Source organism: Pseudorca crassidens, chromosome 11, assembly GCF_039906515.1.
Source record: "Pseudorca crassidens isolate mPseCra1 chromosome 11, mPseCra1.hap1, whole genome shotgun sequence".
In the NCBI taxonomy this organism is placed as follows: Eukaryota; Metazoa; Chordata; class Mammalia; order Artiodactyla; family Delphinidae; genus Pseudorca; species Pseudorca crassidens.
Genome location: NC_090306.1, coordinates 84,796,398 through 84,820,827, shown reverse-complemented (window position 1 = coordinate 84,820,827; position 24,430 = coordinate 84,796,398). Strand labels below are relative to the sequence as shown.

At 37.2% G+C, this 24,430-nt stretch overlaps 1 protein-coding gene across 16 annotated transcripts in view; it reads left to right on the top strand.

Moving 5' to 3' along the window:
• Nucleotides 1–24,430, top strand: part of ANKS1B (ankyrin repeat and sterile alpha motif domain containing 1B) — a 1,163,282-nt gene that overhangs the window by 127,998 nt on the left and 1,010,854 nt on the right. The window lies entirely within an intron of this gene.

Here is a 24,430-nt window from a genome sequence, read left to right as displayed (position 1 = left end):
ATCTAGGTGCCCTTGTGAACTTTAAACCTGGCAGCAGGGCTTCCCTGGTGGTACAGTGGTTGAGAATCTGCCTGCCAAAGCAGCGGACATGGGTTTGAGCCCTGGTCTAGGAAGATCCCACATGCCGTGGAGCAACTAAGCCCGTGCACCACAACTACTGAGCCTGAGCACCTGGAATCCGTGCTCTGCAACAAGAGAATGCACCACAGTGAGAAGACTGAATACCTCAACAAAGAGTAGCCCCCACTCGCCACAACTAAAGAAAGCCCATGCACACTAACGAAGACCCAATGCAGCCAAAAGTAAATAAATAAATAAATAAATTTATAAAAAATAAAAAAATAAAAAAACTGGCAGCAGTGGGGATTCCAATGAAGAGAGGACTGCGAGGCAGAGGGGCAGAGTGGTTGGTGGAGGTGAGCTGGACCTGAGTCCCAGGCCATGTCCACCTTCTTGGCCCCAACCATGAGCAGGGGGAGAGGGTGTTAGATAGTGCCTCTTGGACCCATCTTTTTCACCGTGAGTCTTCCTGCAACTCAGGCTGGGCTTTTTATTCTCAGAATGCTTTCATGAAACTTAAATCCACTAGTAAATTTAGAGAGTAGGGAGAGGGACAGTCAGCTACATGATAAAGAGGAGGCTGCTGTCCAGGTTAGAATTTAGTCTCTGACTATGGTGTTGAAGGTGGATCTTACAGAACACATGCTCATACACAGATCAGATGCACACTCACACACAGACACACACAGACTCACACAGACTCACATTCTTATCCTGCAAATCTCACGCTCATACACATACACAGTCACAGACCTGCACAAAACACACATATTCACACACTCATTTATACCCATGTGCTCATACATGTACACACTCACAGTCCTGCCTAGTTTTTAAACTTTTTTTTTTGATAGGTTGGGGTTAGGGTTAGGATTTGAGTTGTTTATATATTTTGGATATAACCCCTTATCAGACACCAAATCTGCAGGCACCTTGCTGTTGGACTTCCCAGCCTCCAGAACTGTAAGAATAAATTCCTGTTGTTTATAAATATATCCAAAATATTCGCCCATCTGTCTTCATTTTGTCAATGGTTTTCTTTGCTGTGCAAGAGCTTTGAAGTTTAATTAGGTCCCATTTGCTTATTTTTGCTTTTGTTTCTTTTGCCTTAGACAGATCCAAAAAATATTGCTAAGATTTATGTCAAAGAGTGTTTTGCCTTTTTCTTCCAGGAGTGTTACAGTTTCAAGTCTTAGAGTTAGGTCTTTAATTGATTTAGGGTTTATTTTTGTATATGATGTGAGAAAATGTTCTAATTTCATTCTTTTACATGTAGCTGTCATTTTCCCAGCACCACTTATTGAAGAGACTGTTTTTTCTCCATTGTGTATTCCTGCCTCATTTGTTGTAGATTAATTGATCACAGGTGTCTGGGTTTATTTTTGGACTCTTTGTTCTGTTCCATTGATCTATGTATCTGTTTTTGTGCCAGTACTATGCTGTTTTGATTATTATAGCTTTGTGGTATAGTCTGAAGTCTGGGAGTGTGATACCTCCAGCTTTGTTTTTTCTCAAGATTGCTTTGGCAAATAAATTTTAGGATTTAATTGAAATCAAATAAAATCAGTTGTGTGGTTCCATATACATTTTAGGATTGTTTTTTCTAGTTCTGTGAAAAATGTTGTGGGTATTTTGACAGGGATTGCATTAAATCTGTAGATCGCTTTGGGTGGTATTTTAATAATATTCTTCCAATCCAAGAGCATGGGATATCTTTCCATTTCTTTGAATAATCTTTAATTTATTTCATAGTGTTTTATAGTTTTCAGAGTATAGGTCTTTCACTTCCCTGGTTAAGTTTATTCCTAGGGTTTTTTTTTTTTTGATGTAATTTTAACTGGGATTGTTTTCTTGCTTTCTCTTTCTGATAGTTCGTTATTAGTTTATAGAAAAGCAACAGATTTATGTATATTAATCTTGTATCCTGATACTTTACTGAATTCATTTATTTTTTCTAGTAGTTTTTTTGTGGAGAGTTTAGGGTTTTCTATATAGACTATCGTGTTATCTGCAAATACTGACAGTTTTACATCTTCCTTTCCAATTTGGATGCCTTTTATTTCTTTTCTTGTCTGATTGCTGTGGCTAGGACTTCCAATACTATGTTAAATAGAAGTGGCAAGAGTGGGCATCCTTGGGGACTTCCCTGGTGGTGCAGTGGTTAAGAAGCTGCCTGCCAATGCAGGGGACATGGGTTCAAGCCCTGCTCCAGGAAGATCCCACATGCTGTGGAGCAGCTAAGGCCGTGCACCACAACTACTGAGCCTGCACTCTAGAGCCCACGAGCCACAAATACTGAGCCTGCGTGCCACAACTACTGAAGGCTGCGCTCCTAGAGCCCATGCTCCACAACAAAGAGAAGCCACCGCAATGAGAAGCCCACACACTGCAACAAAAAGTAGCCCCTGCTCACTGCAACTAGAGAAAGCTCGCATGCAGCAACAAAGACCCAATGCGGCCATAAGAAATTAATTAATTAAAAAAAAAAAAAGGGCCTCACTGGTGGCGCAGTGGTTGAGAGTCCGCCTGCCGATGCAGGGGACATGGGTTCTTGACCCGGTCCGGGAAGATCCCGCATGCCGCGGAGCGGCTAGGCCCGTGAGCCATGGCCACTGAGCCTGCGCGTCCGGAGCCTGTGCTCCGCAATGGGAGAGGCCACAGCAGTGAGAAGCCCGCGTACCGCAAAAAAAAAAAAAAAAAAGTGGGCGTCCTTGTCTTGTTTCTGAATTTAGAGGAAAGGCTTTTAGCTTTTTACTGTTGAGCATGATGTTAGCTGTGGGTTTGTCATAATGGCCTTTATTATGTTGAGATGTGTTCTCTCTATACCAGCTTTGAGAGTTTTTTTTATCATGAATAGATGTTGGATTTTGTCAAATGCTTTTTCTGCATCTATTGAGATGATCATGTGATTTTTATTCTTTCTCTTGTTAATATGGTGTATCACATTGATTTGTGAATATTGAACCATCCTTGGATCTCTGCAATAAATCTCACTTGATCATGGTGTATGGTCCTTTTTATATATTGTTGAATTCAGTTTGCTGATATTTTGTTGAGAATTTTTTGCATCTATATTCATCAGAGATATTGGCCTGTAATTTTTTTTTTTTTTTTTTTTTTTTTACGGTACGCGGGCCTGTCACTGCCGTGGCCTCTCCCACTGCGGAGCACAGGCTCCGGACGCGCAGGCCCAGCGGCCGCGCCCCACGGACCCAGCCGCTCCGCGGCACGCGGGACCCTCCCGGACCGGGGCACGAACCCGCGTCCCCCGCACCGGCAGGCGGACTCCCAACCACTGCGCCACCAGTGAAGTCCTGGCCTGTAATTTTTTTTTTTTATAGTGTCTTTGTCTGGTTTTGGTATGAAGGGTAATGGTGGCCTCATAGAACGAATTTGGGAGTGTTTCATCCTCTGCAATTTTTTGGAATAGCTTGAGAAAGATAGTCCTGGTGGGATAATAGGAGGGCTGTGGGAAGCCTGGACTCTGCTCGTGAGTAGTGCTTACATGCTTGTCCACTCCTGATACAGGGCATAGAGGATGGATTGAAACTGCACAGGTGGCTGGCTGGTTTCCCCTAACTGCCTTGGCTTGCACCCCCGCCTGAGCCAAGTGACCGCACTGACCCCACTTCATTCATAACGCAGCTCCATACCAGGATGAGGGCTGCTGCTTGCTGAAGGGAGAGCTCAGGTGTGAGGGACAGAGGTTGCTAAGAGCTGAAGTGGTGTCTGAGCAGGGAAGGGGCAGCTGTTTCTGGTGCTTACACAGGTAGAGCATCAGAAGCAGTCTGGTTCTCTGACTGTGGCCTGAACATGTTATGGCTAGGACTTTTCTCAAATTATTTTCAATACTGTATTTCTGCCACAGAAAACCAAGCCAACAGAGTAGTTTTCTATATTTTGATAATTTCCAGGGCTTCAAATGGTCAGGGTAGAAAAAAACTCAGTTCAGTTCCACATCAGAATAGTTTCTGGAGCTGGAAAATATAGAGGTAGAGAATGGCTACGGAGTCCGAATATTTGGTCATTGTCATGTCATGGAGAACTAAAATTTAGAGTGAAAATATAACACTCTATTGGTGCAGATTGTTTTGGAATCAAAAAGGAATGAAAGGAGGAGCATATTATTTAGTTACTCTTGTGCTCTTTAATTTTCATTATACTAATTCTTGAATTTTTATCAGATGTTTTTCATTTATTTTAGTTGTGGGGAACTTGGACTAGAGTGTATATCTGTGGCTGATTAAGAGTATGTTTAATTAGCTTCTGAAAAGGTTTTTCCCATGTGTCTTTGTCAAAAGCAATAAAACTATTAATTTTAAGCTTGTCATTAACATAGTCTTCACTAAAGAAGAGCAATCAAGCAAATTTAATCTATTCATACAAAATTAACTCTGTCCCTTGAGTCACTTAACATAGTTGGGGTATTTCTTCTTTGGATTATAAAATATTTCCAACTCTTTTGTAGGGATAAAAAAGAAAGACAAAAATAGGAATCATATATTTATAAAAACCTAGAATTATTGATATGGTTTATGTATTAAAAATTTGAGTTAGATGATAGAGAATTTGGTTTATTTTGAAGTCATACATGTAAAACAAAGGCTACAGCAAGAGGATAGAACTTTCAGATTACTAGGAGATTTAAGATGTGTTAGAGACAAGAAAGAGTTTATAAAAATAAATCAGAGACAATGAATGGACATTTTTGAAAAATAAACCAGTGATTTAAAATACAATTAAAATAATTATTTCAGGATGCAAGGAAAAAATACAAAGAAAGAGAAATGAGAGAGAAAAAGATGTATGTGATATATCTGGGGATCTAACATTCTAGCCATAGATGTTCTAGAAAGGGAAAATAAGTATCAATAGATAGAGGAAACAATAATAAAAACAAAATAAAGTAACATTTCCCTGAAATGAAGACAAATTTGAATCTTTCATTGAAAGTGCAGAGAAAGTGCTGTTGACCTGAAACTAATAAACTGCTAGTTATTTCTCTAGCAAAATGGGTTTATTTGGGATCAACAAAGTATTGCAGTTTCGGGTTTGCAACCATGGTGAGCTACACATGCAAGAGTCCTATATAGCTAGGAGAGGAGAACTCTTTCAAAGAGGGGAAAAGGAAGTTGGGAGGGGTATAGTGAACAAATAGTCTATTGGAGGAATTGAAATTTGGATATATAGTGGCTTTTCATTGGCTGAGCTCTTGCCAGGCAAGAAGGGAAAGTGTTTCTTCTTCCTTTTGGGCTGTGCTATCATCATAGAGCATGAGAGCGCCCTCTTCTGGCCTCCTGTCTGTTTAAATTGAGGTTTCTGTTTATTAAATTTTCAGTGTTAACCAAAACTATTGAGAGAAAAAAACTACACTTAGATATATCCCAGTGGAATTTCTGAATCCTATGCACAAAGAGACACTTTATAAGATTTTAGACTGAAAAAGCAGGTACTGTCTTTTCAGTCTAAATGGAGAAAAAATCAAATTGATATTTATCTTCTTGTCTGTAACAGTGGATGCTAAAAGACAGTGGAGCAGTGTAGTCAGAGTTCCACAGGAAAAATATTCTGACAGTATTGTATGCATTCAATTTATAGATGTGTAGCTATTTTTTATGGTACTGTGATATCCTCACTTGTAATAAGAAATATATATATTTGGCCTTTGTCCAGTTTCTGGCACAGAGCTCCTAAAACCCTAGGAATTTCCTAAGAGATAAGAGCAATAAAGGTATCTTTTGTCATATTAATGAGGTGACTTTTGGACTGCACCTAAGGATAGGGGTTGGTTGCCAGGAGACCCAACCGAGTGATTAGAGGGTTAGAACTTTGAGTCCCACTTCTGTGACCTCAGAGAAGGGGAGAGGGACTGGAGGAACCAATCTCTAATGGTCATTGATTTAATCAATCATGCTTATATAATTAAGCCTTCATAAGAACTCCCAAAAGACTGGGTTTAGAGCAGGGGTCCCCAACCCCCAGGCCGAGGACCGTGGGCCGCACAGCAGGAGGTGAGCAGTGAGCTAGCAAGAGAAGCTTCATCTGCCGCTCCCCATCGCCCATTGCTCCCCATTGCTCACATTACCGCCTGAACCATCCCCCCAGCCCCGCCTGTGGAAAAATTGCCTTCCATGAAACCGGTCCCTGGTGCCAAAAAGGTTGGGGACCGCTGGTTTAGAGAGCTTCCAGGTTGGTGAATATGGGCGATTGGGGGAGAGTTGTGCACCTAGAGAGAGCATGGAAGTTCTGTGCCCTTTTCCCTTACCTTGCCCTATGTATCTCTTTAGCTGGCTGTTTCTGAGCTATATCCTCTTATAATAAACCAGTAATCTAGCAATGAGTTCTGAATTCTGTGAACTGTTCTAGCAAATTAATTGAAGCCAAGGAGGGGGTTGTAGGAACCTCTGATTTATAACCAGCTGCTCAGAAGTATAGGTGACAACCTAGACTTGTGATTGGCCTCCTGAGTTGGAGGGGGTCATTGGAATCTCCAGTTTGTAGCTGGTTGGTCAGAAGCACAAGTAGCAACCTGGGCTTGAGATTGACATCTGAAGTGGAGGGCAGTCTTGTTGGACAGAGAGCCCTTTACCTGCAGAATATGATGCTATCTCTGGGTAGATAGTGTCAGAACTGAGTTGAATTAAGTTGAATTCTCAGACACCATGCTGGTGTCTGAGAATTGTTTGGTATTGTGTGGGAGCCCTCCCCGACCCCAGCCCCTACACACATTGGAATTAGGTCCAGGAACCCAAGAAAGGTACCAAGATAGACTTCTCAGACAAAATTCCTCAAGGAAGTTCTCTGGCCAAATGAAGTTGAATCAGAATAAATACCTCAAGTAAAGGAAAGATTAATTGATATAACTGAACTAATTGAAAATTCTTATGTCATGAGGTATAAATCTTACAAAACAAATTTTTTTTTCAGTTTCTATTACCACTGTGTTCTGTAGAAATTCTCTTGCCTGGTGAATGAATAGCATGCTCTTTAATGACATCTAACTCTAATTCTAGACGTTTTTACTTTCTTTTATTAAAATAGTCACATTCCAGCTATTAAGACTTACTCTTGCTCATTTTGTTTAAATAAACCCACAGAGAAGTACATACATAATTGTAAAATACAATGAATTATATTATGTCACATCTGTTACATGAGCATGATTGATTAAATCACTGGCCATTAGAGATTGGTTCCTCCAGCCCCCCTCCCCTTCTCTGAGGTCACAGAGGTGGGACTCAAAGTTCTAACCCTCTAATCACTCGGTTGGGTCTCCTGGCAACCAACCCCTATCCTTAGGTGCAGTCCAAAAGTCACCTCATTAATATGACAAAAGATACCTTTATTGCTCTTATCTCTTAGGAAATTCCTAGGGTTTTAGGAGCTCTGTGCCAGAAACTGGACAAAGACCAAATATATATATTTCTTATTACAAGTGAGGATATCACAGTACCATAAAAAATAGCTACACATCTATAAATTGAATGCATACAATACTGTCAGAATATTTTTCCTGTGGAACTCTGACTACACTGCTCCACTGTCTTTTAGCATCCACTGTTACAGACAAGAAGGCCAATATCAATTTGACTTTTTCTCCTTTTAGACTGAAAAATCAAGAAATAAAATTTTACTAACACTCCAGAAACCCCAGTTGTGTTGTGTTCTACTTACTATACCCTCTAAGGGTAATTATTGTCTTGATTTCTAACACAGCAGATTAGCTTTCCTCAGTTTGAACTTATTCAGATGGAACATACCATATGATTCTTCTATATATGACTTTTTTTGCTCAGTTTTATGTTTGTAAAACTCATTCATTTGTGGAGAATAATTTATTCCTTTTCATTGCTGTGTAATATTCTACTGTACTTTGTGAATATACTACAGTTTATTCTTTCTACAATTGATGGATAGTTTTTTACTATTATGAATAGTATATGCTTGTACATATCTTTTGGTAAATGTAGGTAAGAATTCTTGAACTGCTAGTCATAGGGTGTGCATATGTGAATTTTTTAATTATTTAATTAAATACATAATTTTTATGTATTTAATTTTTAAATGAATACTGTTAAATAACTTTTCAGTCTTTGAAAAGTTATGCTGTGTTTCTGCTAGCAGCATATGAGAATTCTAGTTGCTTCACGTCCTTGCTAACACTTCGTTTTCATTTTAGTCATTCTGGTGGATGTAGTGGTATCTCGTTGTGGTATTAATTTGCGTTTTTCTTGATGACTAATGAAGTTGAGCAGTTCTCTCTGTGTGTGTGTATGTCTGACAAGGGTCTTGTAACCAAACACATAAAGAACTCCTAAAAATCAATTAAAGAAAATTTTTAATGGCACACAAACTAATACAAAGTGGACAAATATTGAACAGGCATTTCAGAAAATAGATAGCAAATACACACAATTATCTTCTCTCACTCTGTTGTTTTGTCTTTTTATTGTGTTAGTGGTGTCCATTGATGAAAAACAGTTTTTTTAATGTAGTCCAGTTGGTCAAGTATTTTCCTTTATGGTGATTTTTGTCTGCTTCTTTCATGGAAATTTTTATTTGAAGGTCATGGATATATTGTATTTTCACTAGTAGTTTTATTCCTTTATTTTTCATATTTATATCTATAATTAATCTAGAATTTATTTTTATATATAACTTAAGGTGGAGGTTGAGATTCATGTTTTTAATATAGATATCAAATTGACTCAGCATTATTTAATAAGAAGACCATAATTGCCTCATTGTACTTCTGTATCACCTTTGTCATAAGTCAAGGGGTCATATAGATTGGAGTCTATTTCTGGACTCTGTTCTGTTCCATTGATCTATTTATGTCAACACCTCACTGCCTGAACTGTACTGTTTTACATTAAGTCTTGATATATGGTAGTTTAGGTCTTCAGTTTTGTCGGTCCCGTCCGTTTGAAAGCTTCATTCTCATGTTTCATTCAAAGCTTTCTCCCTTTGTATTGTGTGAAGAGGAATATGTAGACAGCACTCATACCTCTTCCCTCACCTTCCTGTTCCCTCTGCCCCTGAATCCCCTGTTCACTTTTCTAGGAGGAGGGCAAAGGGCCAAAAGATGTCTTCTTATACAATGTGACAGCCCATGGCAAAGTTTTTGACCCTTTTCTCCTTGTCATTATTCCTAAACTGGTTTGTCCACAGCTTCCCACAGGTGGATGCTGCCACACCTAGCAGGAAGCCTCAGGCTATATTCCTCTAGTGCCTTTTTACCTACTGCTGCATTGATTGATGGTCTGCCTGTGGCTCCCAATTGCATCTAGCAATTGCTACCCCAATTTAGGCTCCCCTGGGTCTGAACAGAATCTGTATTCCATACTTTTAGAAAATATGCTTTCTGACCAGGAACTGTTTGCCATTCCAGACCAATGTTTCCCCATCTTCTTCCTCTACTCTCACTCTACCTCAACTCCAGAAGGTCTGGGGTAGGTCAGCAAAGAGAATGTTTAATCCTGGATAGAACTTGTCAGTTATTCCTTCTTACAGACACTCCCCAACTTTTTTCTTGGTACCCCCCACTTCCCTGGGCTTTGGGGAGGGAAATCAGTTAAGTGTTTTTCCCCTTCACTTGGAGGAGGGGAGGAGAACAGACAGCCTCTCTACACAAAGACTACATTCCCCCAAATGTGACCATGTTATACTCCTGTTGACTTAAAGAAAAATGAGCAACACAACAGTTGTGAATTTAAGTTGTATTCAGGGAAGAGGACTATAGTCCAGGAGACAGCCTCTCAGTAGCTCTGAGAAAGTTGCTCTAAAGAGATAGGAGAGAAGCGAATATATATATGATTTGGCTAGGGACTACGTGCAGTCAAGCATACATCTTGGTAAAAGATTACTGCTAGTTACAAAGAATAGATATCTCAAGTTAATGATTTTAGTGCTCTTCTGTGTATGGGAAGATGCAAGAATCTGGGTTCATTAAACTTCTTCCTGAGATATACATCAACTTTCTAAGGGGCTTGTTTTTTCAAAGCACAGAATGCCTTATCCTGTTTTTTATCCCGAATTCCTCTCAGGGTGCATGTTGGTCAGCAACTACAGTGGCTAATGATTTATTCCTTATAGAACTGGTTGGTGAGCAACATTCTTTGTTTTACACTCTCAGTCCTTCTTTCTTATCTCTTAAAGTTAAAGACTCCTTGCAGATCTGAGGTGGAAGAATCTCATGCCAGTACCTATGCCTTTCATGAACATGGCTATCCTTGTTGTAGTCCTTGTGACTGTTGGTTACCTCAAGGCAGCAAAAGATATTAACCATATTACATATAATCTTGTTAAATAAGAAACCACGTTGAGTAGGAAACTAGTAAAACCTAAATCACTGTTGATAATATGGTTGTAAAATATAACACAATTATTAGGAAATGTTTCTGAAATAAAAGTCATAAAGAGGAAATAGTAATATAGCATTAAAATTCCGCATTATTTCATCAAGGCTTTGGAGTGAAGATGAGAAAAGAAAGATGCAAATTATACTTTGTTAAGGATGGACATGGTTACAATTTAATTCTTGACACCAGTAAGAAATTACAGTTTAATGTATTTGCAAAGAAGTAGAGGACTAATATAATAGAAATAAAATGATAAGGAAGAATAACTAGAGAAAAATAAAGAAATGAAGAAAGCTTGAACATGAAAACAGAAAAAAGAAAAGAGGAAAAAAGAACAGGATAATAAAATTCAGTTATAGGAATAATACCAAATGTAATAGAGACACAGATGTAGAGAACAAACATATGGACACCAAGGGGGGAAAGTGGCGGGGGTGTGGTTGTGGGATGAATTGGGAGATTGGGATTGACATATATACACTAATATGTATAAAATGGATAACTAATAAGAAGCTGCTGTATAAAAAAATAAATAAAATTCATAAAAAAAAGACAAAGCTTCTTAGATTATAAAACAAAAAAAGCCAACCGTGGCTATGCTGTTTTCAAGAGATATAGCCAAGATAAAATGATAGAAATAGAAGGAAAATAAATGGATAGTCAAAACTATACCAGTTATATATAAACAAAGAGAAAGCTGAGCTGGCAATATTAATTACAGACAAAATATATTTTAAGATAGAGACCATTATATGGAATTAAACCAATTTTTTGGTAATACATAATTTATAAAGATGTATCATTCTTTTGCTCAACTGAAAAATATAACAAAACAAGCAAATTTAGAAATTCAAAGAAAGTTTGATGACAGTTCAATCACAGAGATATACTTACTATGCATGGTAACACTTCTCAGAATTTGATGATGAAGTAGAGAAACTAGGCTTATAGATGGTATGAATTATGCAGTTAATAAGCTTGAAAAATATACATCTCACCTTTAGAAACAGAGAATACACTTACTGCTTATGTAACATAAAACTACATACTAGTTTTCAAAGAAAATCTAAATAAATTATTTGAAGTTGAATAATTATGCTGTGAGTATAATGTGGTATTGGGTGGGCCAAAAAGTGCCTTTGGTTTTTTAAGTAAAAATAAAAGACACATTTTTCATTTTCACCAAGAACTTTATTGAACAACGTATTCACTCTTTTGTTCCACTACCTTCTGCCATTTTTCAGGCAACTTCATAATTCCATCTTCCCAACATTTTTTATCTTCTTGAGCAAAGGACTGTTCCAGGTGCCTTTTACAGTCTTCCAGGGAATTGAAATTTTCTCCATTCAGAGAATTTTGTAAAGACTGAAATAAATGGAAATCTGAAGGTGCAATGTCTGGTGAATACGGCAGATGAATCAGAACTTCCCAGCCAAGCTGTAACAGTGTTTGCCTGGTCATCAAAGAAACAGGCAGTCTTGTGTTATCCTGATGGAAGATTATGAATTTTCTATTGACTAATTCTGGATGCTTTTCATCTAATGTCGCTTTCAGTTGGTCTGATTGGGAGCAGTACTTGTTGGAATTAATCGTTTGTTTTTCTGGAGGGAGCTCATAACAGAGGAGTCCCTTCCAATCCCACCATATACACAACATCACCTTCTTTGGATGAAGACCGGCCTTTGGTGTGGTTGGTGGTGGTTCACATTTCGCTTGCTCCATGCTCTCTTCTATTCCACATTATTGTACAGTATCCACTTTTCGTTGCCCGTCACAATTTGTTTTAAAAATGGAACGTTTTCATTATGTTTAAGTAGAGAATTGCATGCGGAAATATGGTTAAAAAGGTTTTTTTCACTTAATTTGTGTGGAACCCGTAACATCAAGGTGATTCACATAACCAAGCTGGTGCAAATGATTGTCAAGACTTGCTTTGTATATTTTGAGTATGTCAGCTATCTCCCGCGTGGTATAACGTTGATTGTCTTCAATTATTGTTTCGATTTGATCGCTATCAACTTCAACTGATCTACCTGACCATGGAGCATCGTCCAGCGAGAAATCTCCAGCACAAAACTTCACAAATCACTTTTGACATGTTCGTTCTGTCACAGCGCCTTCTTACACTGCACAAATCTTTTTGTGTGTTTCAGTTGCGTTTTTACCCTTCTTGAAATAATGAAACATAATATGCCGAAAATGTTGCCTTTTTCTTCCATCTTCAATATTAAAATGTCTGCAAAAATTCACCAATTTTGATGGGTTTTTTTACATGCATGCTGATATGACAGCTGTCACATACAATCTAACAAAATTGTTTCGAATGAAGTTAAAGACAACTAAGTATTACTAGAGCCATCTTACAGAAAAAACAGAATGAACCTTTTGGCCCACCCAATAAAACTGGAAATATATCATTAAGAGAAAATGAATCTAAACACTTAACAAATTTTAAAATGAGTACAACTTTCAGGGTAAAAGGGAAATCACAGCTGAATTACAGACTGTATATGTAGCAATTGATATGAAAATATGACTTGTCAAAACCTAAGTGATGTGGACAAACCTACAGTCAGTAGAAATGTCATAACCTGTAATGCTCTTTAAAAAAATATATATTTATTTATTTTTTGGCCGTGGCACAGCATGTGATATCTTACTTCCTCAACCAGGGATTGGACCTGAGCCCCCTGTGGTGTAAGCACGGAGTCTTAGCCACTGGACTGCCAGGGAAGTCCCGCTTTTAAATAAGAAAGAATAAAATTAAATGAGTTAAGCATTCAACTCAAAGAGCTAGGAAAAAAGGATATAATATAATAAATAGATGATTGAATTCTTATAGTTAAGAACAGAAAGTAATTAGAAAGTAAACAAACAAATACATGAATAAGTAACACATTCAGTAGATGTTTGATAAAAATAAAGCTAATTGAATCTTTGAATATGACAATAAAATAGACCCACCTAGGCAAACCGAGGAAAGAAGAATAATATAGCACATTAGGAACGAAAATGGTAACAGAACTATAAATACAGAAGATAGTAATAAATATAAAAATATGTGCAATTTTTTCAATAAATTAGAAAACCTAAATGGAAATAGTTGATTTCCTAGGAAAAATGTAAATTACAAAATTGATCCAAGATGAGGTTGACAGTATTGATAGATCAGTAACCATAGTAGACACTGGAAGTTTTAAGGATTTACTCCGAAAAAGTGCTAGTCCTAGATGATTTTACATGTTTGTTCTTTCAAATATTCAAGTAACAAACACTTTCTATGTTAGTTGATTTATTCTGGAGATTAAAAAAAGGCAGAAAACTCTTCATTTACATAACCCTGATACCAAAACTGAAGAGACCAGAAAACTGGTGACTGATTTTACATATGAATATGGATGCAAAACCCTAAATTACAAATAGCAATCCAGGATTACATTAAAATATACCCCATAGGTAGACAAGTTTACCTTCAGGAGTGTAAAGACGGTTCTCATCAAGAATTAATTAGGGTTTCTCTGGTGGCACAGTGGTTAAGAATCTGCCTGACAATGCAGGGGACGCAGGTTCGAGCCCTGGTCCGGGAAGATCACACATGCTGCAGAGCAACTAAGCATGTGTGCCACAACTACTGAGCCTGCGCTCTAGAGCCCGCATGCCACAACTACTGAAGCCCGCATGTCTAGAGCCTGTGCTGCACAACAAGAGAAGCCACTGCAATGAGAAGCCCCGCACATTGCAACAAAAAGTAGCCCCCGTGAGTAGCAGTGAAGACCCAGCACAGCCAAAAATTAAATAAATAAGTAAATAAATAAATAGATAAATTTATTAAAAAAAAAAAAGAATTGGCTTCCCTGGTGGTACAGTGGTTGAGAATCCGCCTGCCAATGCAGGGGACACGGGTTCAATTCGAGCTCTGGCCCAGGAAAATCCCACATGCCAAGGAGCAACTAATCCCGTGTGCCACAACTACTGAGCCTGTGCTCTAGAGCCCGCGAGCCACAACTACTGAAGCCTGTGTGCCTAGAGCCCGCACACCGCAACCAGAGAAACCACCGCGCATCACAACAAAGAGTAGCCTCCTCTCGCAAGTAGAGAAAGCCCGCGCGCAGCAGCAAAGACCCAGCGCAGCCATAAATAAATACATAAATAAATAAAAATAATAATATTAATGTATTAAAGGAGAAAACATATACTCATCCTGAAAGACCCTAAATAAATTTAACAAATCATAAGAACATTCCTTCCTGCAGACATGATGATTACTATGTGTCAGGCACTGTACTAGCACTTTTCATGGGTCTATCTGATCTTCACATCCTTATGAAGTAGCTATTACTGGTATGTTCATTTTATAGATGAGGAAACTGAGGCACAGAGTGGTTACATAATCTTCCCAAGGTCATGCAGTTAGAAATGGAACCAGTATTCGAATTTAGGCAGTTTGAATCCTGAGTGTGCTTTTTAGCCACTATGCTATTCTGCTGCTTCTTGTTCATTAACAAAGTAATAAAAACTTCCTTAATACGGTGAAAATGTATCCATGAGAAGCCAACAGCAGACATCATACTAAATGGTGAAACCCTGCCAGGCATGCCATTAAGTTCATCAACAAGATAAGAATTACACTCTCATTATTTTAGTGGTTCTAGCCATGCAGTTTTAAGAAAAAAAAATCCAGGCTAAGGTCAGCTGATTAGCAGTGTAATTCCATTTACAACTTTAATTCTCCCTTGCCATGCAGCGTGACATATTCTCAGATTCCGGTGATTAGGACATAGACATCTTTGGGGTACCATTATTCTGCCTACCACAGTACCCTTGGAAATATTGTTACCTAAGAAAAGAACATGAGGATAAGAACAATTGCCACCAAAATCAGTACTTGCATAGCAATGAGAGCTTAATCTGCCTTGTCTGTTAGTTCATTTTTCAGGAGTTATATCTAGGTGAAGAAGAGAAGTTGAGGGCTGGAAGGAATACGTTTTACACTTAGCACTAATTACAAAGTTGAAACTGGGTTGAAATAGATGCTCTAGTTTTACTCTTAGGTTTTCTTAACTATGTTTCTCTTCATGGTTGCAAATTCCTTCTCATATTATAAAATGCTATCTTGTGGTGTATACTGTATGTTTAGTAGAGAGATGATAAGTTGTGTGATTATAACTCAAGGAGTTATTTCTGCTCACAGTTCACCGATTCTGATTTGCTGTGTGAATAGTTATTATTGAGAGTTACATCAAGCAATCAAGGTGCACATTATTCATTAGAAAATGTTTGGTTAGTATAATTTTGGCTATGGTGCTCCCTAATATTACTTATGTAATATTGTGCATTTACAGTCTCTGATGTGACTATATACTTGGTCTATTACATATTTTATCTTGCTCAAACGGTAAGAAATTGTTAAAGATATTTTCTGGGACTCAATCACATGGGCATTTATTTACTACAAAGCCAGTCTTTTCAGTTATTTTTAGAAGGCATTTAAAATTTTCAGAGTTAATCTTGTTTTTTCTTTTTTCTGAAAATAATTATATAGGACTACCCTATGTAGTGCAATAGAGTAGCCACTGTCCATGTGAGGCTATAAAGCACTTGAAATATGACTAGTCCTAATTGCAGTGTGCTATAAATGTAAAATAAACACTGATTTTGACAACAGTACAGAAAATGTAAAATACCTCAATAATTTTTATATTCCATATTGAAATGATGTTTGGATATACTAGGTTAAATAAAATATACAAAAAACTAATTTCATCTCTTTTTAAAATCTTTTTAATGTGGCTACTAGAACATTTAAATTTACATGTATGGCCCACGTTATTCCAGACTTATTACACTCATATGAGATACTTCTAGCCCATGTTAATAAAATTACATCATCACTATGGAGATGAGAACTTAACTTACAGTACTCAATTGCGTGTGCACGTGTCCAGTTCATCCAAAGATGGAAGCAAACTGTTAAGATATGGATTGAAAAGAACAGGGCTTTGTTTTCATTGCTTGAAATTATATGACATGTCAGAAGACCATTTCTACATACTCTGGCCCTGCTTGAGGCGTTCGATGCACATTCTGTACATTTTCATATCTGGAGCCTTGGAGTGACCTCAAGTGTCAGATAAGAATCAAGAAAAGCTGAAAGGTTTTATGTTGCTCCTGAAGAATTTGTCGCATAGGTTGGTAGAGGGTATAATGATGATCAATTTGTGGAGTAACTGTGTTTAAGTCTTGTTTGCTATACACAAGATTGTATTGGCCCAAGAAACTCAGACTTACAGTTTATTTAGGTGTAATCTTAAATATGTGAGAGCTTAGGGAACATAGTATTCTCATTAATGAACGTCCAGGTTATTTGAAATTTCTGTGGAAAACCTATTTTGTTTATATTCTAAAATGTACTAATCCAATTTGATATATTAGTACAAATAGCATAACAAAGGAAATTAAATCTTTGGTAATTGGGGCTCTCATATCGTCTCAGAGCATTCATTCTTGGTATGAATTCTCACATACAGAATATAAAATATAGACAAGTTAGTATAGGAGATGAAATTGAGTATATATTAGACTAAGACCAAGGATCTATATATTTCCTTTTTGGGAATAAATATTTAATAAGATTTAAAACTTTTTCAAGACATCTCTTAAAGGTATTTAGAAATTCTTGTATTTTATAAAACAGCCTTAAGTTTATCAAGGTTTTAATATAGGCCCTCTTTTTGAATTTAAAGATTATCATTGAGAAACAAGAGGAGTGCAGTGCAAAAAGTTGGAATGAAGTAGAACATTAGCTCAAAGCTTGAGCTTATAAACATCAAAGTTTATTATATTTTTAATTAACTTTTTAGTTGGAAGGTCTGAGTCTGGCTTATTTTTACTCTTTCAAGTGTGTGTGGATGTTCTATGGATATGTGGATATGTGCCTAAGGTAGTCAAATATATTTATATGTATGCTAAATTCTATCCTGAACCTCCTTGTTTAAAAAAAGATGTATCCACATTCATTCTGTTTAGGAAAGGAGACATGCATTGGAGATTTTTTTCCTCATGCTCCTATTATAATTAATTCTTTTTTTTTTTTGATAATGGGGAACTGAGATGGTATAGGTAAATGAAATCTATAGACCTTGAATCTTACTTTTGTTATAAATATCATATCTTCCCCTACTAAATATTTATAAGGTCTAATAACATGCAGGAAATTTAAAAATAATTTGAGTTAATTTACAGTATTTTCTCATTTCTTTTCCATGCTTTGCCAGAGGTATTCCTGAGCAACATAGTGTGCTAGTCACCTTTAACTAAAACTTGGCTTTCCCCGAAAGACACCAGTGCCCTCGCAGTTCTCTCTAATGGAGATATCCCATCTTCCATGCATTTCGCTCATGGTAGAAATCTCAGTCATTCTTTTGTTCTTATCCTATTCATATGGATACCATCTCCCATAGGTTTTTATTTTAGACATGTCTACTTGAGTTTACTCCCTCTTCTCTACCTCTGTATATCCACTAGTTCAGATTTCTTTGTTTCTTCCCTAGATTGTTAAAACAGACTACTAACCTGACTCCCTGCAACCAATTCGTTCACTCTCTTCACCTTCCAACTGTCTTTAGAAAGAGCTCTCATTATAAAATACTGACCCCAGGGACTTCCCTGGTGGTCCAGTGGTTAAGAATCCTCCTTCCAATGCAGGGGATGCATGTTCGATCCCTGGTCAGGGATCTAAGATCCCACATGCCACGGGGCAACTAAGCCCACGCACTCTGGAGCCTGTGTGCCACAATGAAAGATCCCACATGCTGCAACTAAGACTCCATGCAGGGCTTCCCTGGTGGCGCAGTGGTTGAGAATCTGCCTGCCAATGCAGCGGACATGGGTTCGAGCCCTGGGCTGGCAAGATATCACATGCCGCGGAGCAACTAGGCCCGTGAGCCACAACTACTGAGCCTGCGTGTCTGGAGCCTGTGCTCCGCAACAAGAGAGGCCGTGACAGTGAGAGGCCCGTGCACCGCGATGAAGAGTGGCACCCGCTCGCTGCAACTAGAGAAAGCCCACGCACAGAAATGAAGACCCAACACAGCCAAAAATAAATAAATTAAATTAAAAAAAAAGACTCCATGCAGCCAAATAAATATTTTAAAAAATAATTAAAAAATAAAAAATATAAAAACAATAATAAAACACTGACCCGATCCAGAAACATGCGTAGTATCTTTCTGATAACCCTCTAGGTCCACAGTGCTTATAGGATAAAGGCTAAGCTTCTTGGCATGTTATAAGGCTCTTCACAATCTGGAGCAAACCTGTCTTTTCTCCTTCATATTCTATTGTTTTTAAAAAAACTTTCCTTGAAAAATACTTGATAATTTTGACTATTCAAACAATTCAGAGGCGACTAATTATTTTTGCATGCATTTTTCTATGTTAATGCAAATGTTTAACATCAGTATAATGGGACTAATAACAGTCTCTGTCTTATAGTTGTGTGGATGTAAATGAGTCAATGTATGTAAAGCATTTAGGATATTGACATATTCACACAATATTATGCAACTTGCCTTTTTCATTTGATATGTTTTCAAGGTCAGTACATATAAATCAAACTTACTTGTTTCAATAGTTGCATAATATTCCATGGTGTAGATAAATCCTAATTAATTTTTCCCTTTTTGATGGGCATTCATGAGCTTTCTCTTTTTTACTATTAAAATTATACAGTAAATATTTTTGTGCCTGTAGTCTTCATATTAATACTTTTATTTCATAGGCATCTAGAGGAAGTTGCAGGAAAAAGATTGTGAAATTAAGTCATTATGGGATCTATATACCACCAATTATAGACAATACTAAAAAAAAAAGTGATTCTAGTGCCAGAATAGAGAAATTGGTGAATACAAGAGAACCCCTAGAAACAGACCAACAGTACATACTGGCTTACCTTCAAGATATTGTCAGTTCGGTTCCAGACCACTGCAGTAAAGCATATATCGCAATAAAGCAAGTCACATGAACTGTTTTTGTTTCCCAGTGCATATAGAAGTTATGTTTATACTGTAGTCTGTTAAGTGTACAATACCATTATATTAAAAAAGCAATGTACATACCTTAATTGAAAAATTCTTTATTGCTAAAAAATCATAACCATCATCTGAGCCTTTAGCAAGTTGTAATCTTTTTGCTGGTGGAGGGTCTTACTTCTGTATTGATAGCTGCTGACTGATCTGGGTGGTGGTTGCTGAAGTTTGGGGCGGCTGTGGCAATGTCTTAAAATAAGACGGCAATGAAGTTTGCCCCATCGATGAACTCTTCCTTCCATGAACGATTTCTTTGTAGCAGGGGGTGTTGTCTCATAGCATTTTACCCATATTGTAACCTTGTTGCTGCTTTATCAACTAAGTTTATGTGGTATTCTAAATTCTTTGTTGTCATTTCAACAGTCTTCACAGTGCCTTCACCAGGAATAGATTCTGTCTCAAGAAACCACTTTTGTTGCTCATTCATAAGAAGCACCTCTTCACCTATTCAAGGTATATCATGAGATGGCAGCAGTTTGGTCACATCTTTGGTTTCTACTTGTAATTCTAGTTCTCTTGCTACTTCTACCACATCTGCAGTTATTTCCTCCACTGAAGTCTTGAGCCCCTCAAAGTCAGCCATGAGAGTTGGAATCAACTTCTTCCAAATTCCTGTTAGTATTTTGACCTCTTCCCATGAATCACAAATGTTCTTAATGTCTTTCAGAAGGTGAATCCTTTCCAGAGGTTTTTTTTTTTTTAACATCTTTATTGGGGTATAATTGCTTTACAATGGTGTTAGTTTCCTCTTTATAACAAAGTGAATCAGCTATACATATACATATATCCCCATATCTCCTCCCTCTTGCGTCTAAGTCAGAAGGTTTTCAATTGACTTTGCCCAGATCCATCAGAGGAATCATTATCTATGGCAGATTTAGTCTTATGAAATGTATCTTAAATAATAAGACTTGAAAGTTGAAGTTACTTCTTGATATGTGGGCTGTAGAATGGATGTTGTGTTAGCAGGTGTGAAAACAACATTAATCTTATTGTACATCTCCATCAGAGTTCTTGAGTGACCAGGTGTATTGTCATTGAGCAGTACTATTTGGAAAGGAATCTTGTTTTCTGAGCAATTGGTCTCAACAGTGGGCTTAAAATATTCAGTAGACCACGTTGTAAACAGGTGTGCTATCATCCAGGCTTTCTTGTTCCATTTATAGAACATAGAGTAGATTTAGCATAAGTCTTAAGGGCCCTAGGATTTTCAGAATGGTAAATGAGCATTGGCTTCAATTTATTTTTAATTAATTAATTAATTAAAAAAATTGAAGTATAGTTGATTTACAGTTGGCTTAAAGTCACCAGGTGCATTAGTTCCTAACAAGAGAGTCAGCCTGTCCTTTGAAGCTTTGAAGCCAGATGTTGACTTCTCCTCTTTAGCTATGAAAGTCCTAGATGGCATAGTCTTCTAAAGTAAGACTGTTTTGTCTACACTGAAAATCTGTTGTTTAGCACAGCTACTTTCATTAGTTATTTTAGTTAGATCTTCTGGATAGCTTGCTATAGCTTCTACATTAGCACTTGCTGCTTCATCTTGCACTTGTGTTTGTTGGTTTTTAAAATTTATTTATCTATCTATCTATCTATCTATCTATCTTACTGGAATCTTAGTTCCCTGACCAGGGAACAAACCCAGGCCCCCTGTAGTGGGAGTGCAGAGTCCTAACCGCTGGACTGCCAGGGAATTCCCTCATCTTGCACTTTTATGTGATGGAGATAGAGTCTTTCCTTAAATCTCATGAACCAACCTCTGCTGGCTTCAAACTTTTCTTCTGCAGCTTTTTCACCTCCCTCTCAGCCTTCATAGAATTGAAGAGAGTTAGGGTCTTGCTCTGCATAGGTTTTTGCTTAAGGGAATGTTGTGGCTCATTTGATCTATCCAGACCACTAAAACTTTCTTCTTATCAGCGGTAAGGCTGTTTCACTTTTTTATCATTTATGTGTTCATTGGAGTTGCACTTTTAATTTCCTTCAAAAACTTTTCCCTTGCATTCACAATGTGGCTAACTGTTTAGTGCAACAGGCCTAGATTTTAACCTATCGTGGCTTTTGACATGTCTTCACTAAGCTTAATCATTTCTAGCTTTTGATTTAAAGTGAGAGATGTGTGATTCTTTCTTTCACTTGAACACTTAGAGGCCACTGTAGGGTTATTAATTGTCCTCATTTCAATACTGTGTCTTGGGGAAGAGGGAGGCCTCAGGAGAGGGAGAGAGGTGGAGAATGGCGGTCTGTGGAGCCGTCAGGACACGTACAAGATTCATCAAGTTCACTGTCCTATGTGGACATATTTCTTGATGCCCCAAAACAATTCATAGATCATCATAACAAATATAGTAATAAATAAGAATTTGAAATATTGTGAGAATTACTAAAATGAATTGCAGAGACATGAATTGAGCAAATGCTGTTAGAAAACAGTGAAGATAGACTTGTTCAACACAGAGTTGCAACAAATCTTCAATTAAAAAGAAAAGCAAGTCCATTCTCTACGTCTGTGTCTTTATGCCTGCCCTGCCACTAGGACACAGTGGGGGAAAGGGAAGCTGGGACAAAGCAAGAGAGTAGCATTGACAAATATACACTACCAAATGTAAAATAGATAGCTAGTGGGAAGCTACTGCATAGCACGGGGAGATCAGCTCGATGCTTTGTGACCACCTAGAAGGGTGGGATAGGGAGGGTGGGAGAGAGGCTCAAGAGGGAGGGGATATGGGGATATATGTATACATATGGCTGATTCACTTTATTGTACAGCAGAAACTCACACAACATTGTAAAGCAATTATACTCCAATAAAGATATAAAAAAAAATCAGTATCTGCAAAACAATAAATTGAAGTGCAATAAAATGGGGTATACCTGTATAAAAATTTAGTTTAAGGTAAAGTTAACACTTGAAAGAAGCAGGAAGAGGAAGAATGATTCAATAAAAAATCCTGAAAAAGTGTTTTAATTATTGAGAGGGAAAAAAAGTTCAGTTCCTTACCTCATACGATTTAGCTCCCCTGCCCTCATCTGGGCCTGTTGCCTCTAATCCAGAGACTATGTGTTTTATTCATTTCAGGGGATAAATCTCCCATTCTGCTGTTTCAAGAAGAAGCAATCTGAGAACCTGACTGATTTAGATTTTCAACGGATGTTGTTGGATATTTGAATATTTCATTCCTTTTTATTGCTGAGTAGCATTCCATTGTATGAACATATCACAATTTTTTTTTTTTTTTTTTTTTTTTTGCGGTACGCGGGCCTCTCACTGTTGTGGCCTCTCCCGTTGCGGAGCACAGCCTCCGGACTCGCAGGCTCAGCGGCCATGGCTCACAGGCCCAGCCGCTCCGCGGCATGTGGGATCTTCCCGGACCGGGGCATGAACCCGTGTCCCCTGCATTGGCAGGCGGACTCTCAACCACTGCGCCACCAGGGAAGCCCCATATCACAATTTTTTAAATTGATTTACCTGTTAATAGACATTTGGGTTATTTCAGTTTGGGGCTAGTATAAATAAAGCTGCTATGTATATTTATGTATAAGTCTTTGTATAGAAACATGCTGTCATTTCTGTTGACTAAATATCTAGAGTGGAATGACTGGATTGTATGGTAGTTCAGTGTTTGAGAGTTGTGGTTGATTTACATCCCTGTCAACATTGGTATGTGAAGTATTCTTAATCAGCACCATTGTAATAGATATGAGTAGTATCTCATGGTTTTAATTTGCATTTCTCTCAAGACAAATGATGTTGAGCACCTTTCCATGTTCTTACTTGCCATGTGTATATCTTCTTTGCTGAAGTATCTGTTCAAATTCTTTGCCCATTTTTTTTTAAGGTCATTGATTTTTTTTTATCTATTATGGATCAAAGAATAGAAAAGAAAATGTGATTTGCAAAATTTTTCTCCCAGTCCCCATTTCCTTTTCATTCTCTTAACAGTGTCTTTGAAGAACAGAAGCTCATAATTTTGTTAAAGTCCAATTTGTCAAATTTTCTTGTGTGGGTTGTGCTTTGGTATTAAAATCTAGAAAATTTTTTGCTTAATCCAAGGTCACAAAAATTTCCCTGTACATTTTCTTGTAGAAGTTTTATGGTTTTAGGTTTTGCTTTTAGATCTATGATTTATTTTTAAGTGAATTTTTGTATATGGTGTGGTGAGGATATACAGTTTTGTTTTGGATATGGTATGGCCTAAGGATATCCATTTGTTCCAACACAATTTTTTGATAAGACTGTTCGTTCTTTAATGAATTGCTGTTGCACCTGTGTCAAAATCACTTGCATATATGTGTAGGTAGACTTTCTATTCCTGTGTTCTCTTCAAATAATCTATCTTTAATACCATACAATGTCTTGTTTACTATAGTTTTATCATAGTCTTGAAGTCAGGTAGTGTAAGTATCCAACTTTGTTCTTCTTTTTCAGAGTTGCTTTGGCTATCCTAGGTCCTTTGTATTTCCATATGAATTTTAGAATTAGTGAATTTCTACAAAAAAAGCTTGCTGGGATTCTGATTGCATTGTATTGAATCTAAAGATAAATCTGTGGAAAATTAACATCATAAAAATATTTAGTCTTCTGATTCATGAACTTGATATCATCTCACCATTTGTTTAGGTCCTCTTTAACTTTTCACAGCAATATTTTGTAGTTTTTAGTGTACAACTTTGTACATATTTTGTCAAATTTGTTCTTAAGTATTTAATATTTTTCTTGATATTGTAAATGATATTTAAAAAAATTTTGATTTCTAATTGTTCTTTGCTAGCATATAGAAATATAGTTGACTTTTACCTATTGAGTTGTTTCTTGCAAACTTGCTAAACACACTTTTTTGGTTGTGTTTTTTTTTTTTTTGAGTAAGGTTTTCCTTTTTTTTTAAACATTTTATTTTGAAATAATTTTAGATTTATGGAAGTATTATG